A 14789-nucleotide genomic window follows, 5' to 3' on the forward strand; every position below is an offset into this window, starting at 1 on the left:
AGCATTCTGAAAATCTACCGGAAAGTTTTTCTAGCTTGCTCCTTCATAAAGATATTCGTCATTGAAGTTTGTGCTTTTTTGAAGAATTATTTTATAAAAACGTCAATTTTGTGATTTAGTATTCTCTGGTGTTGGGCCATGCCTTTGGTTGTGGAGCTCAGTTCTGCTTCCTATAGGTATAAATTGTGCATTAGGCTAGTTTTAAAGTTAAAAATCGAAAAGTTGCACACGTGGGGACACGCCCGAATTGATAGAAAATTACTAAAATCACTGAAAATTGCTGTTTTCGTCATTTTCTGTCAACTTTAGAGTGCCGTTGTGATTACAGTTCTTCTTGAAATACTTTGAAACTTTGCATGCTTATCAAGCTATATTTAAAACAATTACATGCAAAATTTTACAGCGATTCAGTATTGGATGCGCACGCAACGTCCGCTCAAAGTTTGCACGTGCGAAAGGTGAGAATTTTGCTCATTCATGATTTCCAACAAATTCTGCTTTGCCACGACAGTTTAATGTCATTATATATGAATTTAATGCCAACTTGAATGAGTATTAAGTGGCATATTCAGTCAGTGATCGACCGATATGCTTACCTAAACACAAGGAAATGTTTTTAAAGGAAAAATTTCGAAATCGTTGAAACTTCCTCCTTATTAATGAAGATATCAGTTTATATTTCGACTTTATAAAGTACCCTGACATTATAATCAAAAAGAAATAATATTTTACCAAAACCCATAATCATGGGTAGAGTGGACCGCTGCCAGTGTCTCTCTTTCCCAAACAAAAGGAAATGATATTAATTTGATTGACCGTTCTCAAATGCAAAATGATACCGAGAATGAAATCGGTCGCTCGCTTTTCCCATTCATTTACAATTGTATAATAGATTAAGAAGAACTACCCAAAGGCAGCTGTACTCGGCAATGAAGATTCAATAAACTTCAACTTGTTCAATAAGTAATAACTACCACCCTTGTCCCTTACCCCGAAATACTAGGTATCGACCCGAACGCAACCCAAAGAGATTTTTACAGCATCTGATTGATGTAATCAATCGAAACTTATTTATACAATTCGTAAGCCGTGAATGAATGGGAAAAGCGAGCGACCGATTTCATTCTCGGTATCATTTTGCATTTGAGAACGGTCAATCAAATTAATATCATTTCCTTTTGTTTGGGAAAGAGAGACACTGGCAGCGGTCTACTCTACCCATGATTATGGGTTTTGGTAAAATACTTAATACTGAACACTAATAGATTTAATATTTGACGCCAAAATCTTGCTCGACCGTGGTCATAATTTTTAAATCCTCTCACGTACCTCCATTATCATACTTCATGATATCATATAGGATTGTGACATGACGTTATTATTTATAATTATAATGTATTATATATAATTATAATGTAGACAATGAAATACACGTTTAGATTTTGGAAGGTAACTTAAACTAAATTATTTAACAAATACTAAACAATACTGAACAATACTGAACAATACTGAATACTAAATACTGAATACTGAATACTGAATAATGAGTACTGAATACTGAATACTGAATGAATACTGAATGAATATGTATTTGCTTCATATATTATTGAATAATTGCCGTTTGCCTCTGACCTTGTTTCCATGACCCAGGTAAACTGGATCACGCTCTGGTAACAGGATCGGCCCCCATGCCTGGGGTAACGAGGTAGTCAGGGGGAAGGTTAGCTCCCGTAAAAGTGGAGCCTTGGCTCAGGGGGAAGGTTAGCTCCCGTAAAAGTGGAGCCTTGGCTCACACTCTAATCTCCCTAAGCTTTGGGACAAAAGCGTATAGTCATTTATTGCTGATCACAGAGGGAGATATGAACGCCCGGCTTGGAAAGGAGAGTGAAGAAGATTCCCGTTGGTACTTTCATACTCGTACCAATCGGAATGGAGAGCTACTGAGAGACACTGCCCTGGAGTGCGGTTTGGAAATTACCAATATCCGCTTCAGAAAGAAGGTCAACAAGAGGTGGACCTTCTTATCCGATGGGACACTTAACAAAGGTCAGATTGACTATATCCTCATACGGCGGAAGTGGAAAAACTCATTAAAAAACACTAAAGTTTACAACACTTTTCAGTCGTTGGGATCTGATGTAAGATCAAAGTTAGCTTTAGGAAAGGACACACGCCTCCGAAAAAAGTTAGCTATGATTATAGTGCCCTGAAGTCGGATGGTGAGCTTCAAAAAAAGTATGCAATTGAAGTTCGGAATAGATTCTCTGGCCTGGTAGAGGAGGATGATGGGGCCACTGAAAGCTACGGGAAGCTTATGGTTGCTATTGAGGCGGCAAACAAGAGCCTTCTGCCAAAGAAGACTCGACAAAAGCAGATTGACGCCTCAAATGACCCAAGAGTGGACAGTGCAAGGAGGGGACTGTTCTTGGCCAAGGACCAATACCATCAGGAGCCTTGTGAGGAGAAGAGAGAGGAAGTCGCCACAAAAAGGATTTGTTAAAGGCCTGCTACAAAGAGGTAGAGGAGGAGATCAGGAAAGTTGAGGATACTGCTGATCGTTGTAAGAACAAGGAAATCTGGAAGCTTGTCAAAGATATTTCAGGGAGGACAAATCCCAGCTGTGGACTCGTTGAAAGGGGCAGCTCAACAGAACGTCTCGAGAACTGGAGTAAGCACTTCTCTGGGTTACTTGGACAGCCACCCACAGTCCCTGACAATAATATTCCGATCAGGAATATACATCCTCCACTGAATATAGAGGATGGCCCGTTCACCATTGAGGAACTACGTCTTGCCAAAAAGCATATAGTAGAAGGTAAAGCTTATGGTGATGATGGTATCTCACCTGAAGTGATGAAGCGGGTGGACATCGATGACGTCATCCTGAAGTTCTGCAACGATGCACTATGTGATGGTCTCATGCCCGATCAATGGAAGCTCAGTAATATTGTTCCTGTGCCAAAGAAAGGGGACCTCACTAAGACCGACAACTACAGAGGAATATCTCTGACATCGATAATCAGTAAAACTCTGAACAAAATGTTGCTGAACAGGATGAAGCCAAGTCTTGAGGAAGTTTTAAGAGACAACCAGAATGGCTTTAGACCTGGGCGCTCTACAACATCGCACATTCTTGCTCTACGAAGAATTATGGAGGTGCTAGAGCCAAAAACCATGGTTTTCATTGATTTCAAAAAGGCGTTCGATAGTGTGCATAGAGGTTTGCTCATGAAGATATTGAAAGCATATATATCTGAACATGACAGAGGAGGGCGGAGGAGAGTAGTCTTAATAGCTGTTCTGGAAACCACCTGGAAAAGGTGACAGACTTTGTTTACCTTGGAGCATGGATAGCAACAACAGAGAGGGACCTGCTGGTCAGAAAAGCTAAGGCTTGGGCAGCCTGCCACAAGCTAAAGAAGATGTGGAAGTCTGACCTTAGAAGAGGACTAAAGATCCGTCTATTTGCTGCTACTGTGGAGGTAATACTGCTTTATGGTTCTGAAACGTGGACGTTGACAGAGCAATTGAAGAAACGCATTGATGGCTGCTACACTAGCATGCTAAGGATGGCACTAAATGTGGATTGGAACCAGCGCAAAACAAACAAAGAAGTCTATGGCAACCTACCGAGAGCAACCATGAAGATCCAAGAGCGTAGGATGCGACTAGCAGGCCATATCCACCGGCACCCAGAATTAGTCGCAAACCGCTTGCTACTCTGGGAACCAGCTCATGGGGTGCAGAGTAGGGGAAGACCAGCCATGACTTATGTTGATAGCATACGAGCTGACACGGGTCTCAACGACACTGGGCAGACTTATGGCGGATAGAGTTCTATGGAGACAGCGCATCAATACTCGGACGCTGAAGCCGCCTTAAGTCAGTCAAGTGTAAGTAAGTCATTATTGAATATAGTTTAGTTTAAGTTATCTTCAAAAAGCTAAACGTGTGTTTCCTTGTCTACATTATAACAAACAAAATTCAGTATTCATTCAGTATTCATTCAGTATTCATTCAGTATTCATTCAGTATTCATTCAGTATTAATTTAGTATTCATTCAGTATTCATTCAGTATTCATTCAGTATTCATTCAGTATTCATTCAGTATTCATTCAGTATTCATTCAGTTTTCATTCAGTTTTCATTCAGTATTCATTCAGTATTCATTCAGTATTCATTCAGTATTCATTCAGTATTCATTCAGTATTCATTCAGTATTCATTCAGTATCCATTCAGTATTCATTCAGTAACCATTCAGTATTCATTCAGTATTCATTCAGTATTCATTCAGTATTCATTCAGTATTCATTTAGTATTCATTCAGTATCCATTAAGTTCATTCAGTATCCATTCAGCATTCATTCGGTATTCATTCATCATTCATTCGGTATTCATTCAGTATTCATTCAGTATTCATTCGGTATTCATTCATCATTCATTCGGTATTCATTCAGTATTCATTCGGTATTCATTCAGTATTCATTCAGTATTCATTCAATATTCATTCAGTATCCATTCAGTATCCATTCAGTATTCATTCAGTATTCATTCAGTATTCATTCACTATTGTTTCACTATTCATTCACTATTCATTCAGTATTCATTCAGTATTCATTATTCATTCAGTATTCAGTATTCAGTATTCAGTATTCAGTATTCAGTATTCAGTATTCAGTATTCAGTATTCAGTATTCAGTATTCAGTATTCAGTATTCAGTAATCAGTATTCAGTAATCAGTATTCAGTATTCAGTATTCAGTATTCAGTATTCAGTATTCAGTATGCAGTATTCAGTAATCAGTATTCAGTATTCAGTATTCAGTATTCAGTATTCAGTATTCAGTATTCAGTATTCAGTATTCAGTATTCAGTATTCAGTATTCAGTATTCAGTATTCAGTATTCAGTATTCAGTATTCAGTATTCAGTATTCAGTATTCAGTATTCAGTATTCAGTATTCAGTATTCAGTATTCAGTATTCAGTATTCAGTATTCAGTATTCAGTATTCAGTATTCAGTATTCAGTATTCAGTATTCAGTATTCAGTATTCAGTATTCAGTATTCAGTATTCAGTATTCGGTAGTCGGTGTTCAGTATTCAGTATTCAGTATTCAGTATTCAGTATTCAGTATTCAGTATTCAGTATTCAGTATTCAGTATTCAGTATTCAGTATTCAGTATTCAGTATTCAGTATTCAGTATTTAGTATTTAGTTTGATTCACGATGTCAATCCTTCGCAGCTTGGTAAGGCCTATTGGTGCATTTGCCGATTATAATATCTTGTCACGATCCTATTTGACGGATGTTACCTGTTTAAATTTATTTGAAGTAGCGCGGGACGCTTTTTTCTCGAAATATAATTGGCTCGATGGCAATAAATGCTACGAGGTAGCGCGCCCCGGGCCAAATCATTAACAATGGTCAAAGAACTTTGCCAACACAAAAGGGGCGAGCGTGCTAAATCACTTTACAGTCGATCTTCGAGATTGTTCTGAAAGGGCCCCCGACAGTTGAAACCAATTTCAATCGATGTATTTTCGAACGCTGATTCCGAATCACCCTCCGAATCACCCCCCCCCCCCCCCCCCCCCATACCATGACATAGGGTTAAAATGCTCCCCTGACGAGATATTGGCGAAAAAATTGTTTCGATCACGTGATATGACCGTATAAGGAAGTTAGTCTAATATCTAGTTAGGGTTAGGGTTTCAGCATATGCTTTTGTTAAGGATTGGGTTAGGGTTAGGGTTGGAATCAGATTAGAGGGTTAGGGTTTCGAATAGTCGTTCAGGACCAGCTAGAAAAGGGGTTGAAAAAGTCACGTGACAGTCGAGTGTAGAGTGATTAATCATCATCCCAAAAGGGGCCCTTTAGATGGGGTCTTAAAAACTCGATCTTGAATATTCACCCTCAAGTCGACTTTTAAAGCTTCATTATATACTTTTCCCCTCCAAATATTCCTTTAACCAGAGCCCTAGCCTTTTCGCTTGAAGTAGCGCGCGACCGCCGTATGTAAATTAAATTAATTTTTAACTTGGTTGTTCAGGCGAATAGATTTTAGATAATTTTAAAACTTTAGTAAATATATTTTTGAGATGTTTGTGTCATTATATTTTGATTTGATTTGATGATTTGATGATTTGATGATTTGATGATTTGATGATTTGATGATTTGATGATTTGATGATTTGATGATTTGATGATTTGATGATTTGATGATTTGATGATTTGATGATTTGATGATTTGATGATTTGATGATTTGATGATTTGATGATTTGATGATTTGATGATTTGATGATTTGATGATTTGATGATTTGATGATTTGATGATTTGATGATTTGATGATTTGATGATTTGATGATTTGATGATTTGATGATTTGATGATTTGATGATTTGATGATTTGATGATTTGATGATTTGATGATTTGATGATTTGATGATTTGATGATTTGATGATTTGATGATTTGATGATTTGATGATTTGATGATTTGATGATTTGATGATTTGATGATTTGATGATTTGATGATTTGATGATTTGATGATTTGATGATTTGATGATTTGATGATTTGATGATTTGATGATTTGATGATTTGATGATTTGATGATTTGATGATTTGATGATTTGATGATTTGATGATTTGATGATTTGATGATTTGATGATTTGATGATTTGATGATTTGATGATTTGATGATTTGATGATTTGATGATTTGATGATTTGATGATTTGATGATTTGATGATTTGATGATTTGATGATTTGATGATTTGATGATTTGATGATTTGATGATTTGATGATTTGATGATTTGATGATTTGATGATTTGATGATTTGATGATTTGATGATTTGATGATTTGATGATTTGATGATTTGATGATTTGATGATTTGATGATTTGATGATTTGATGATTTGATGATTTGATGATTTGATGATTTGATGATTTGATGATTTGATGATTTGATGATTTGATGATTTGATGATTTGATGATTTGATGATTTGATGATTTGATGATTTGATGATTTGATGATTTGATGATTTGATGATTTGATGATTTGATGATTTGATGATTTGATGATTTGATGATTTGATGATTTGATTAGAAAGCGGCAAAAGATTTTACTTGTGAATCAGGCGCGTCACGTAGTACGCGTTGACTCAGCTAGCTACTAGGTACGTGAACTCAAAATAAACGTTATACCGAATATCCCCTTGACCATTGTTAATGATTTGGCCCGGCGCGCGCTACTTCGTAGCACTTGCCATCAAGAAGAAAGCGGCGCACGCTACTTCGAAGAAATTTAGACGAGTAACATCCGTCAAATATCCCCAAACTTCCTTTTCATTTCAAGCCACCTCCTTGTGTTTTTTAACTTTGAACTCTCGGCTTTAGCTCTCTCGCCCAAAAATTCGCATCGATGAGTAGCACGAGTCAAACTCGGCGCACGTCTTGTGGTTATAAATTATCAATTATAAATATATATTAGTACAATACTTGTTTCCAAAGTTTAATAGTATCTGCAACAACAATTATGAATGAAAATGTCAACCCTCCTAAATTTCATTTAACCTGTAATTAACCATGTGCTTTCCTGCCACTGCGGGCGCGTATGTTTCACAAGTACAAATTAACAGCGGGAAGTGGGCGCGCGCCTATGGATAGAAAAACTTCCAGATCGTTGGTCTCCAACCATTTGCGAAGCAATTCACAATTGTAGGTTTAAAACCTACCAGGACGCGTACCATTGAAACAAGTATTTTATGAGTATCACCCGTTACGAAGAAAGAATGCTAGTTTGCGCGGCGCGTCGAGGTAGGTATTCACCTAACCATGTGCTTTCGCGCCACTTCGGGCGTGCTTGTTTCACAAGTCAAGAAAAGCACCTATCCACGAACCCCGATGGGAAGGTTCGTGCGCGCGTGCGCAGTGCTGACAACAGCGTCTATGTAGCGCAGGTAGTCTTGGCACTTCTCCATCCAGTATGCAGTAACCACTTTTCAGGTTTCTATACACAGGAGGAGCTAAGTCACTCCTGCGCGCAGTGTTGTGACCTCCCTTCGTCGTATTTTACACATATTTGGATGTTGGCAATTTATTCCATCGATAATTTTAAAGTTTTAACATTTTTATATTAAATTCTTTTTTAATTTAGTTCTAAAACGATTATGCTTGCTTTCTGTGAAAATTTAATGTACTTTCGTAAAATAATTTTGATGTGGCAGCGATTTGAAAAGGAAATTAGTTAAAAATAATACAAAAAAATTGGACATTTTTTGATATTAAAACATGAATAACTTGGGCTGTGTTGACAGTAGAAAAATTTATTAACCTCTATCCGACAGCTTTAAAATTTTTCTACGCGCCGCGCATTGCTCTATCCAGAGCCCTTGCGCTTGCAGTAGCGCGCGCCCGCCTCACGGCTTTTTTCTTGACTTGTGAAACAAGCGCGCCCGCAGTGGCGCGAAAGCACATGGTTAGGTGAACGCCGCGCAAATCCACGCGCGCATTTTAGCGTGTCAAAATCGTTTAAAACTAGAATTAGTTGATGAAGGAGCATAATGCAGATCATACGTTGTACGTGTGGCTTGAACATTATGATTTCGCGCCATTTCTTGTTTCTGCACTCGCTTTGAACTTTCATGGCTTTAACAGCAGTTATCGACTGACGACTTTGCTGTATTACATAGTGTACTTGGTACATAATTGATCAACGATAATAGGAGGAACCCCTGCAAGCTTTAAAGGGCTCGTGTTACTTTAACATCACTTTTGAATTTCACGAAAGCAGATAAAAGGTAGGTTTTCGTTGAATCAAAGTAAGCTAATATCAATTAGAACGAGTATAATTGTGTTACTTTAATACATCGCTTGGTACTGTATTTTATAGTTAACTAACGACATTCTCGCTTTAGGTTATTTTATATAAAACACTTTTATCATTGTTGATTGTGACTTGTCCAATCATTGCACTAGTTTATTACAAAGATTATCAAAATCTTGCGGTAAAATTATTATACAAGCACCCATAAATGACAAAAGTCATTTAATTTCAACAGTCCTCATTGCTTTTGTGATTTCCTGCAGCTCTTACTACTGGGCAGCTCTTACTACTGGGCAGGTCGCCCCGTGGTGGTTCATGGAGGCGTCTCGAAAAAAAACTGACTGAACTATAATCTACATATGATAAGTGCTTATTAACCCTCTGCTTTAATTCAAACCTTTTATAGAATCTACATATGAACTTACAATGTTTTGCAGTTTTAGTGACGTTGCAGAAACTCCGGAATACTGTGGATTGGGAGGAGGAGAAAGTGATAATTCTGTTATATGGCCTGTTTCTAGGACACGATAAACTTCCTAATAAGGTATTTTTTTCAGGATACGATAAACTTCTTAATAAGGTATGATCTGTAGCTAGGACACGATTAACTTCCTAATACAGTATGTGTAGATGATAACCTCCCTTCCTCTTCTAGATCAGATGGCTAAGTTACGGTGCAAAGACGGGTAGCTTGAGACTACCCGTTGTTACCTATAATCTAACTCACTCTTTCCACATACGCGGCTAACCTGTTCCCGATCAATATTCAGGTAGTGGAGAACTTAGAGTTAGATTATTTATTCCGCTTTTTGATTTTCCCCAGTCTTCATGCTAGATTCCCGTTCATTTTAGAACCTCATTTAATCAGTCGGCCTTACTAAAGAACCTCTCACCCTAATAAGAACACGTAACTTGAAGTCTGATCGACTACATAGCTTTCGCTACAGCACTAACACGTGCATTTACAGAGGAGCAAAAGTTTGCGGAGGCATCCTAGAACGGTACATATTTTAACATATCATGCACAGGTGCCATTCTGTTTGTTTGGTTCACAGCTATTTCCTACTCCTAGACTCCGTGTTCGGACTTTTGATTTCTGTACCAGTTTATCGTTAACTTAGAGTTAGATTATTTATTCCGCGTTTTGATTTTCCCCACTCTCCATGCTAGATTCCCGTTCATTTTAGAGCCTCATTTAATCAGTCGGCCTTACTAAAGAACCTCTCACCCTCTTAAGAACACGTAACTTTAAGTCTGATCAACTACATAGCTTTCGCTACAGCACTAACACGTGCATTTACAGAGGAGCAAAAGTTTGCGGAGGCATCCTAGAACGGTACATATTTTAATATATCATGCACGGGTGCCATTCTGTTTGTTAGGTTCACAGCTATTTCCTACTCCTAGACTCCGTGTTCGGACTTTTGATTTCTGTACCAGTTTATCGTTAACTTAGAGTTAGATTATTTATTCCGCTTTTTGATTTTCCCCACTCTCCATGCTATTATTGTTAGATTCCCGTTCATTTTAGAGCCTCATTTAATCAGTCGGCCTTACTAAAGAACCTCTCACCCTAATAAGAACACGTAACTTGAAGTCTGATCGACTACATAGCTTTCGCTACAGCACTAACACGTGCATTTACAGAGGAGCAAAAGTTTGTGGAGGCATCCTAGAACGGTACATATTTTAACATATCATGCACGGGTGCTATTCTGTTTGTTTGGTTCACAGCTATTTCCTACTCCTAGACTCCGTGTTCGGACTTTTGATTTCTGTACCAGTTTATCGTTAACTTAGAGTTAGATTATTATTCCGCGTTTTGATTTTCCCCACTCTCCATGCTATTATTGCTAGATTCCTGTTCATTTCAGAGCCTCATTTAATCATTCGGCCTTACTAAAGAACCTCTCACCCTCTTAAGAACACGTAACTTTAAGTCTGATCAACTATATAGCTTTCGCTACAGCACTAACACGTGCATTTACAGAGGAGCAAAAGTTTGCGGAGGCATCCTAGAACGGTACATATTTTAATATATCATGCACGGGTGCCATTCTGTTTGTTTGGTTCACAGCTATTTCCTACTCCTAGACTCCGTGTTCGGACTTTTGATTTCTGTACCAGTTTATCGTTAACTTAGAGTTAGATTATTATTCCGCGTTTTGATTTTCCCCACTCTCCATGCTATTATTGCTAGATTCCCGTTCATTTTAGAGCCTCAATTAATCAGTCGGCCTTACTAAAGAACCTCTCACCCTAATAAGAACACGTAACTTGAAGTCTGATCAACTACATAGCTTTCGCTACAGCACTAACACGTGCATTTACAGAGGAGCAAAAGTTTGCGGAGGCATCCTAGAACGGTACATATTTTGATATATCATGCACGGGTGCTATTCTGTTTGTTTGGTTCACAGCTATTTCCTACTCCTAGACTTTTGATTTCTGTACCAGTTTATCGTTAACTTAGAGTTAGATTATTATTCCGCGTTTTGATTTTCCCCACTCTCCATGCTATTATTGCTAGATTCCTGTTCATTTCAGAGCCTCATTTAATCAGTCGGCCTTACTAAAGAACCTCTCACCCTCTTAAGAACACGTAACTTTAAGTCTGATCAACTACATAGCTTTCGCATACCGTTTCGTATCACGTATTTATCATCTCTCCTTCTTCAGAGACTGGCTTTATTTCAACATACCGTATCGTATCACGTTTTTATCGTCTCTCCTTCTTCAGAGACAGGCTTTCTTTCAGCATGGTTACCCTAACCCAGAGACTTGATGGTATCAGGGTTCTCGATGTTCTGAGTAATGAATTTAGTTTTTCCCTTCATTCATTCTAAGTCCCACTGTGGCAGCAACCCTTTCTATCTCTTGCATCAGCGCAGTGGCGTAACGAAAGGCCCTGCTGACCCCGCTGTGCAGGGGGGCGCCGTCTTAGGGGGCGCCAAATCGTCGTTTGAATGTGGGACAATTTCGAAAACTTAACTAAAGTACTAGCAAAACTGCGTGTTTTGCTCTAGATACACACTTTTTTAGAGATTTTACCGGCGTATTCTCTAAAATCACCTAATTTGTTCAATTTTAGGGATGGGCACCAAAAGGGGAGGGGCGCCAACAGGGGGGGCGCTTTTTTCGGCAGGGGGCGCCAACAGGCAACGTTACGCCACTGCATCAGCGTCTCTGTCTCCTTTTCAGTATCTGCTATCAGAGCAATGTCATCCACAAAACCAGTGACCGATATCTTCTCCACCTTGACTCTCCTACTCCTATAAGGCTTAATGGTAAATCCTATTTCAGGGTGCTTGCTTAAGGCTTGTCTCATGCAATAGTCTAGGGCTATTATAATGAACAGGTATGGTGCTAACATCTGCAAGATCTTAAGGAGAGAGTGGCGTGACACACCCTCTGTAATCAATAAAATTTTGCAAAACTTTCAGAAATACTAAGTTTGACCCAGATTTAAAGGTCGCTAGACTGAATGTAATATTTCAGTTAACAACTCTACCTCGATTCGATGCAGTGCACAGTGGGAGAGGTTGAAGTTGACGTTCAAGCAGTCACCCTGCCGAACAAGAAATCTTTCAGGCCAAGAGGCTAGGTGACTAGAAACTCAATCACTATATCTGTGAAACTTGTCGGGAGCACTGTTATGTGAGTTATTTTACCTTCTAAATTCCAATGAGCATGAAAATTACCCAGGTTCATGGAATGCACGAAAATGAACAAAAATTAATATTCTCCTAAAACTAAAAGTGCTCAGAACGGTTTAAAACTGGCCGGAAAGCGTTTAGATTGGTCCTAGGACCACTCAAACCAAGTTTGGGAATCACTGCATGTCTACAACCGATGTAACCAATGTTCCAAAATGTTCCAATTTTGTCCCAATAACTCGTTCACCAGCCTACCTCCGTTCACCAGCATGCGCTGTGACCATCATGGTCACGGCGCAAGATGCGCGCAGTTTAAAATTGCGGGAACACATTTTAATTGCCATTGTACATTATAGTACATAGTGGACAGTGGAGTGTGTGGTCTGATACTTGATAGTAGACAGAGGTTATATTTGAAACATTCCCGGTGCCTTCAACTGTTCTTTACTGTGCATGCACTGACTATTTGATTGCTTAAACGAATAGGCGAGCCTTCAAAAAACATTAGTTTCAATGTTTTCATAGTTTTATGATGCAAATATAATTTTTCCATTTACATAACTGATAATACCCCCAATATCTTTTCAGGTGTGGAGGTCGGACCGAAACTGTAATCAGACACTAAACATTAACGAGGACCAATTATTCTACTCCTTCAATGATGAATAAAGATCGCTGATTGCTTTTACTAATGTATAATGTTAAAATGAAAGAGAAACTATTGAGACGAAAGAGAAAAAGGCACTCATTTATTTATAGTTTTTTACCTGAGGACCCCAGGCTATTATGTTCATTAATATAGATTTGGCGGAATGACAGGCTGAGCGCGGCCCAGTAAATAGTTTTATGTCTTAACAATGATATTCGAAAGCTAATTTTAAAAACTGGCTCTGAATCCTTGCTAAATGATTTGGGAAGGTGTAAGGGCTTAATATGCCTGTAGACATCATTTTCAGTGGGTTTTATGAAGTTTATGATTAGAGTATATTTTGGGACTGAAATAAGCGCAAGACCTTCGACGTTTCTATTGCTACTGTTTTTTTAATTTAGCAAATATACAAACAAATTTTATACAGTCGTAAAGATAAAATATTTAGTTATCGGATAGAGACTTTAAAATTAAGTATTACAATAACCAAGCTAAAATATTCAATGTTAAACTCAAAAATTTTCACGCGTTTATGAAGAAATATTTAGTTCTGCGCGTAGTTTTTTGGTCACATCTACGGCAAATTGTCGCCAATTTTGTTCATAATTTCAAAATGTTATTTAGTAAACAAATTACTTTCGGACTACATCCATATTGTTTATTCAAATCTAAAAGAAACAACATTTATTTGACTTCAAAATTGTTCAATCTGAATGCGAGCTAATTACGACGAAGGGAGGTCACAACACTGCGCGCAGGAGTGTAAGTGCAAAGAAACTGCCACTAACTGCTACTAACTGCCACTAACTGCCACAAACTGCCACTAACTGCTACTAACTTACTGGGCCGCGCTCAGCCTGTCATTCCGCCAAATCTATATTCGGGCTGAGTGATTTACGACCTCCATCGCCTCAGAAAAAATGGCAGTACGCTCATTGGAAGTTGATGTGCGCGTGACCAGCATTCACGTGATCATTTAGAACCAATTGGGGCCTCAGAAAAGATACGTGCACGCAAACTGCCAATTGGAGAAAAGTAACGTATTAGCTAGAGGAGCCGCGCGCTGAGTTAGATTGTAAAATTTGATTATTGGATTGTAAAATCGAGCGATATGAGTGTCATCAGTGATGTGCTGCTCACTGCACCTCGTGTTGTCACACTGCACAGTTACATCGGTACCTCCTTCATGTTTATGTTGTTCCTGTAGTTAAAATATATTTTGATGACCTTTTCTTGCTCGTACGACATTTTTAAAAAATCGTCCAGTTGTCTACACTTGTTTATATTTAGCTGCCCGACATTTACTTCGTTTAAAGACCCTAGCGAAAGATGTTAGCTTTACTTAATATCAAAGTAACATGGTCCTGTCATGACTATCAATCTGATGAGGGATGGTTTAGTTTGTCAATCAGTTTGCAGTTATATCTGAAGATTTTCTTTTATATACTCATGCTATGCATTTGAGTTAAATTTCCGAACTAAGGTCGTGTTACTTAAATCCAAATCAAGAGGTTCAGGGTACTAGAAGTTATATCTGAAGATTTTCTTTTATATACTCATGCTATGCATTTGAGTTAAATTTCCGAACTAAGGTCGTGTTACTTAAATCCAAATCAAGAGGTTCAGGGTACTAGAAGGAACAAAATATGT

At 38.2% G+C, this 14789-nt stretch overlaps 1 long non-coding RNA gene across 2 annotated transcripts; it reads left to right on the forward strand.

Moving 5' to 3' along the window:
• The first annotated feature begins 8533 nt into the window (after positions 1-8533).
• Positions 8534-12452, forward strand: LOC134822015 (uncharacterized). 2 transcript variants are annotated; one of them, XR_010161106.1, is made up of 4 exons: positions 8534-8808; positions 9272-9378; positions 9490-9604; positions 12333-12452. It is a non-coding gene; the product is annotated as an uncharacterized LOC134822015 (long non-coding RNA). The 2 variants fall into 2 exon arrangements; XR_010161107.1 differs by lacking the exon at positions 9490-9604 and having other exon boundaries at positions 8541-8808; positions 12333-12450.
• The last annotated feature ends 2337 nt before the right edge of the window (positions 12453-14789 follow it).

This window comes from Bolinopsis microptera, chromosome 10 (assembly GCF_026151205.1).
Source record: "Bolinopsis microptera isolate Bmic1 chromosome 10, MBARI_Bmic_1.0, whole genome shotgun sequence".
NCBI classification, from domain to species: domain Eukaryota; kingdom Metazoa; phylum Ctenophora; class Tentaculata; order Lobata; family Bolinopsidae; genus Bolinopsis; species Bolinopsis microptera.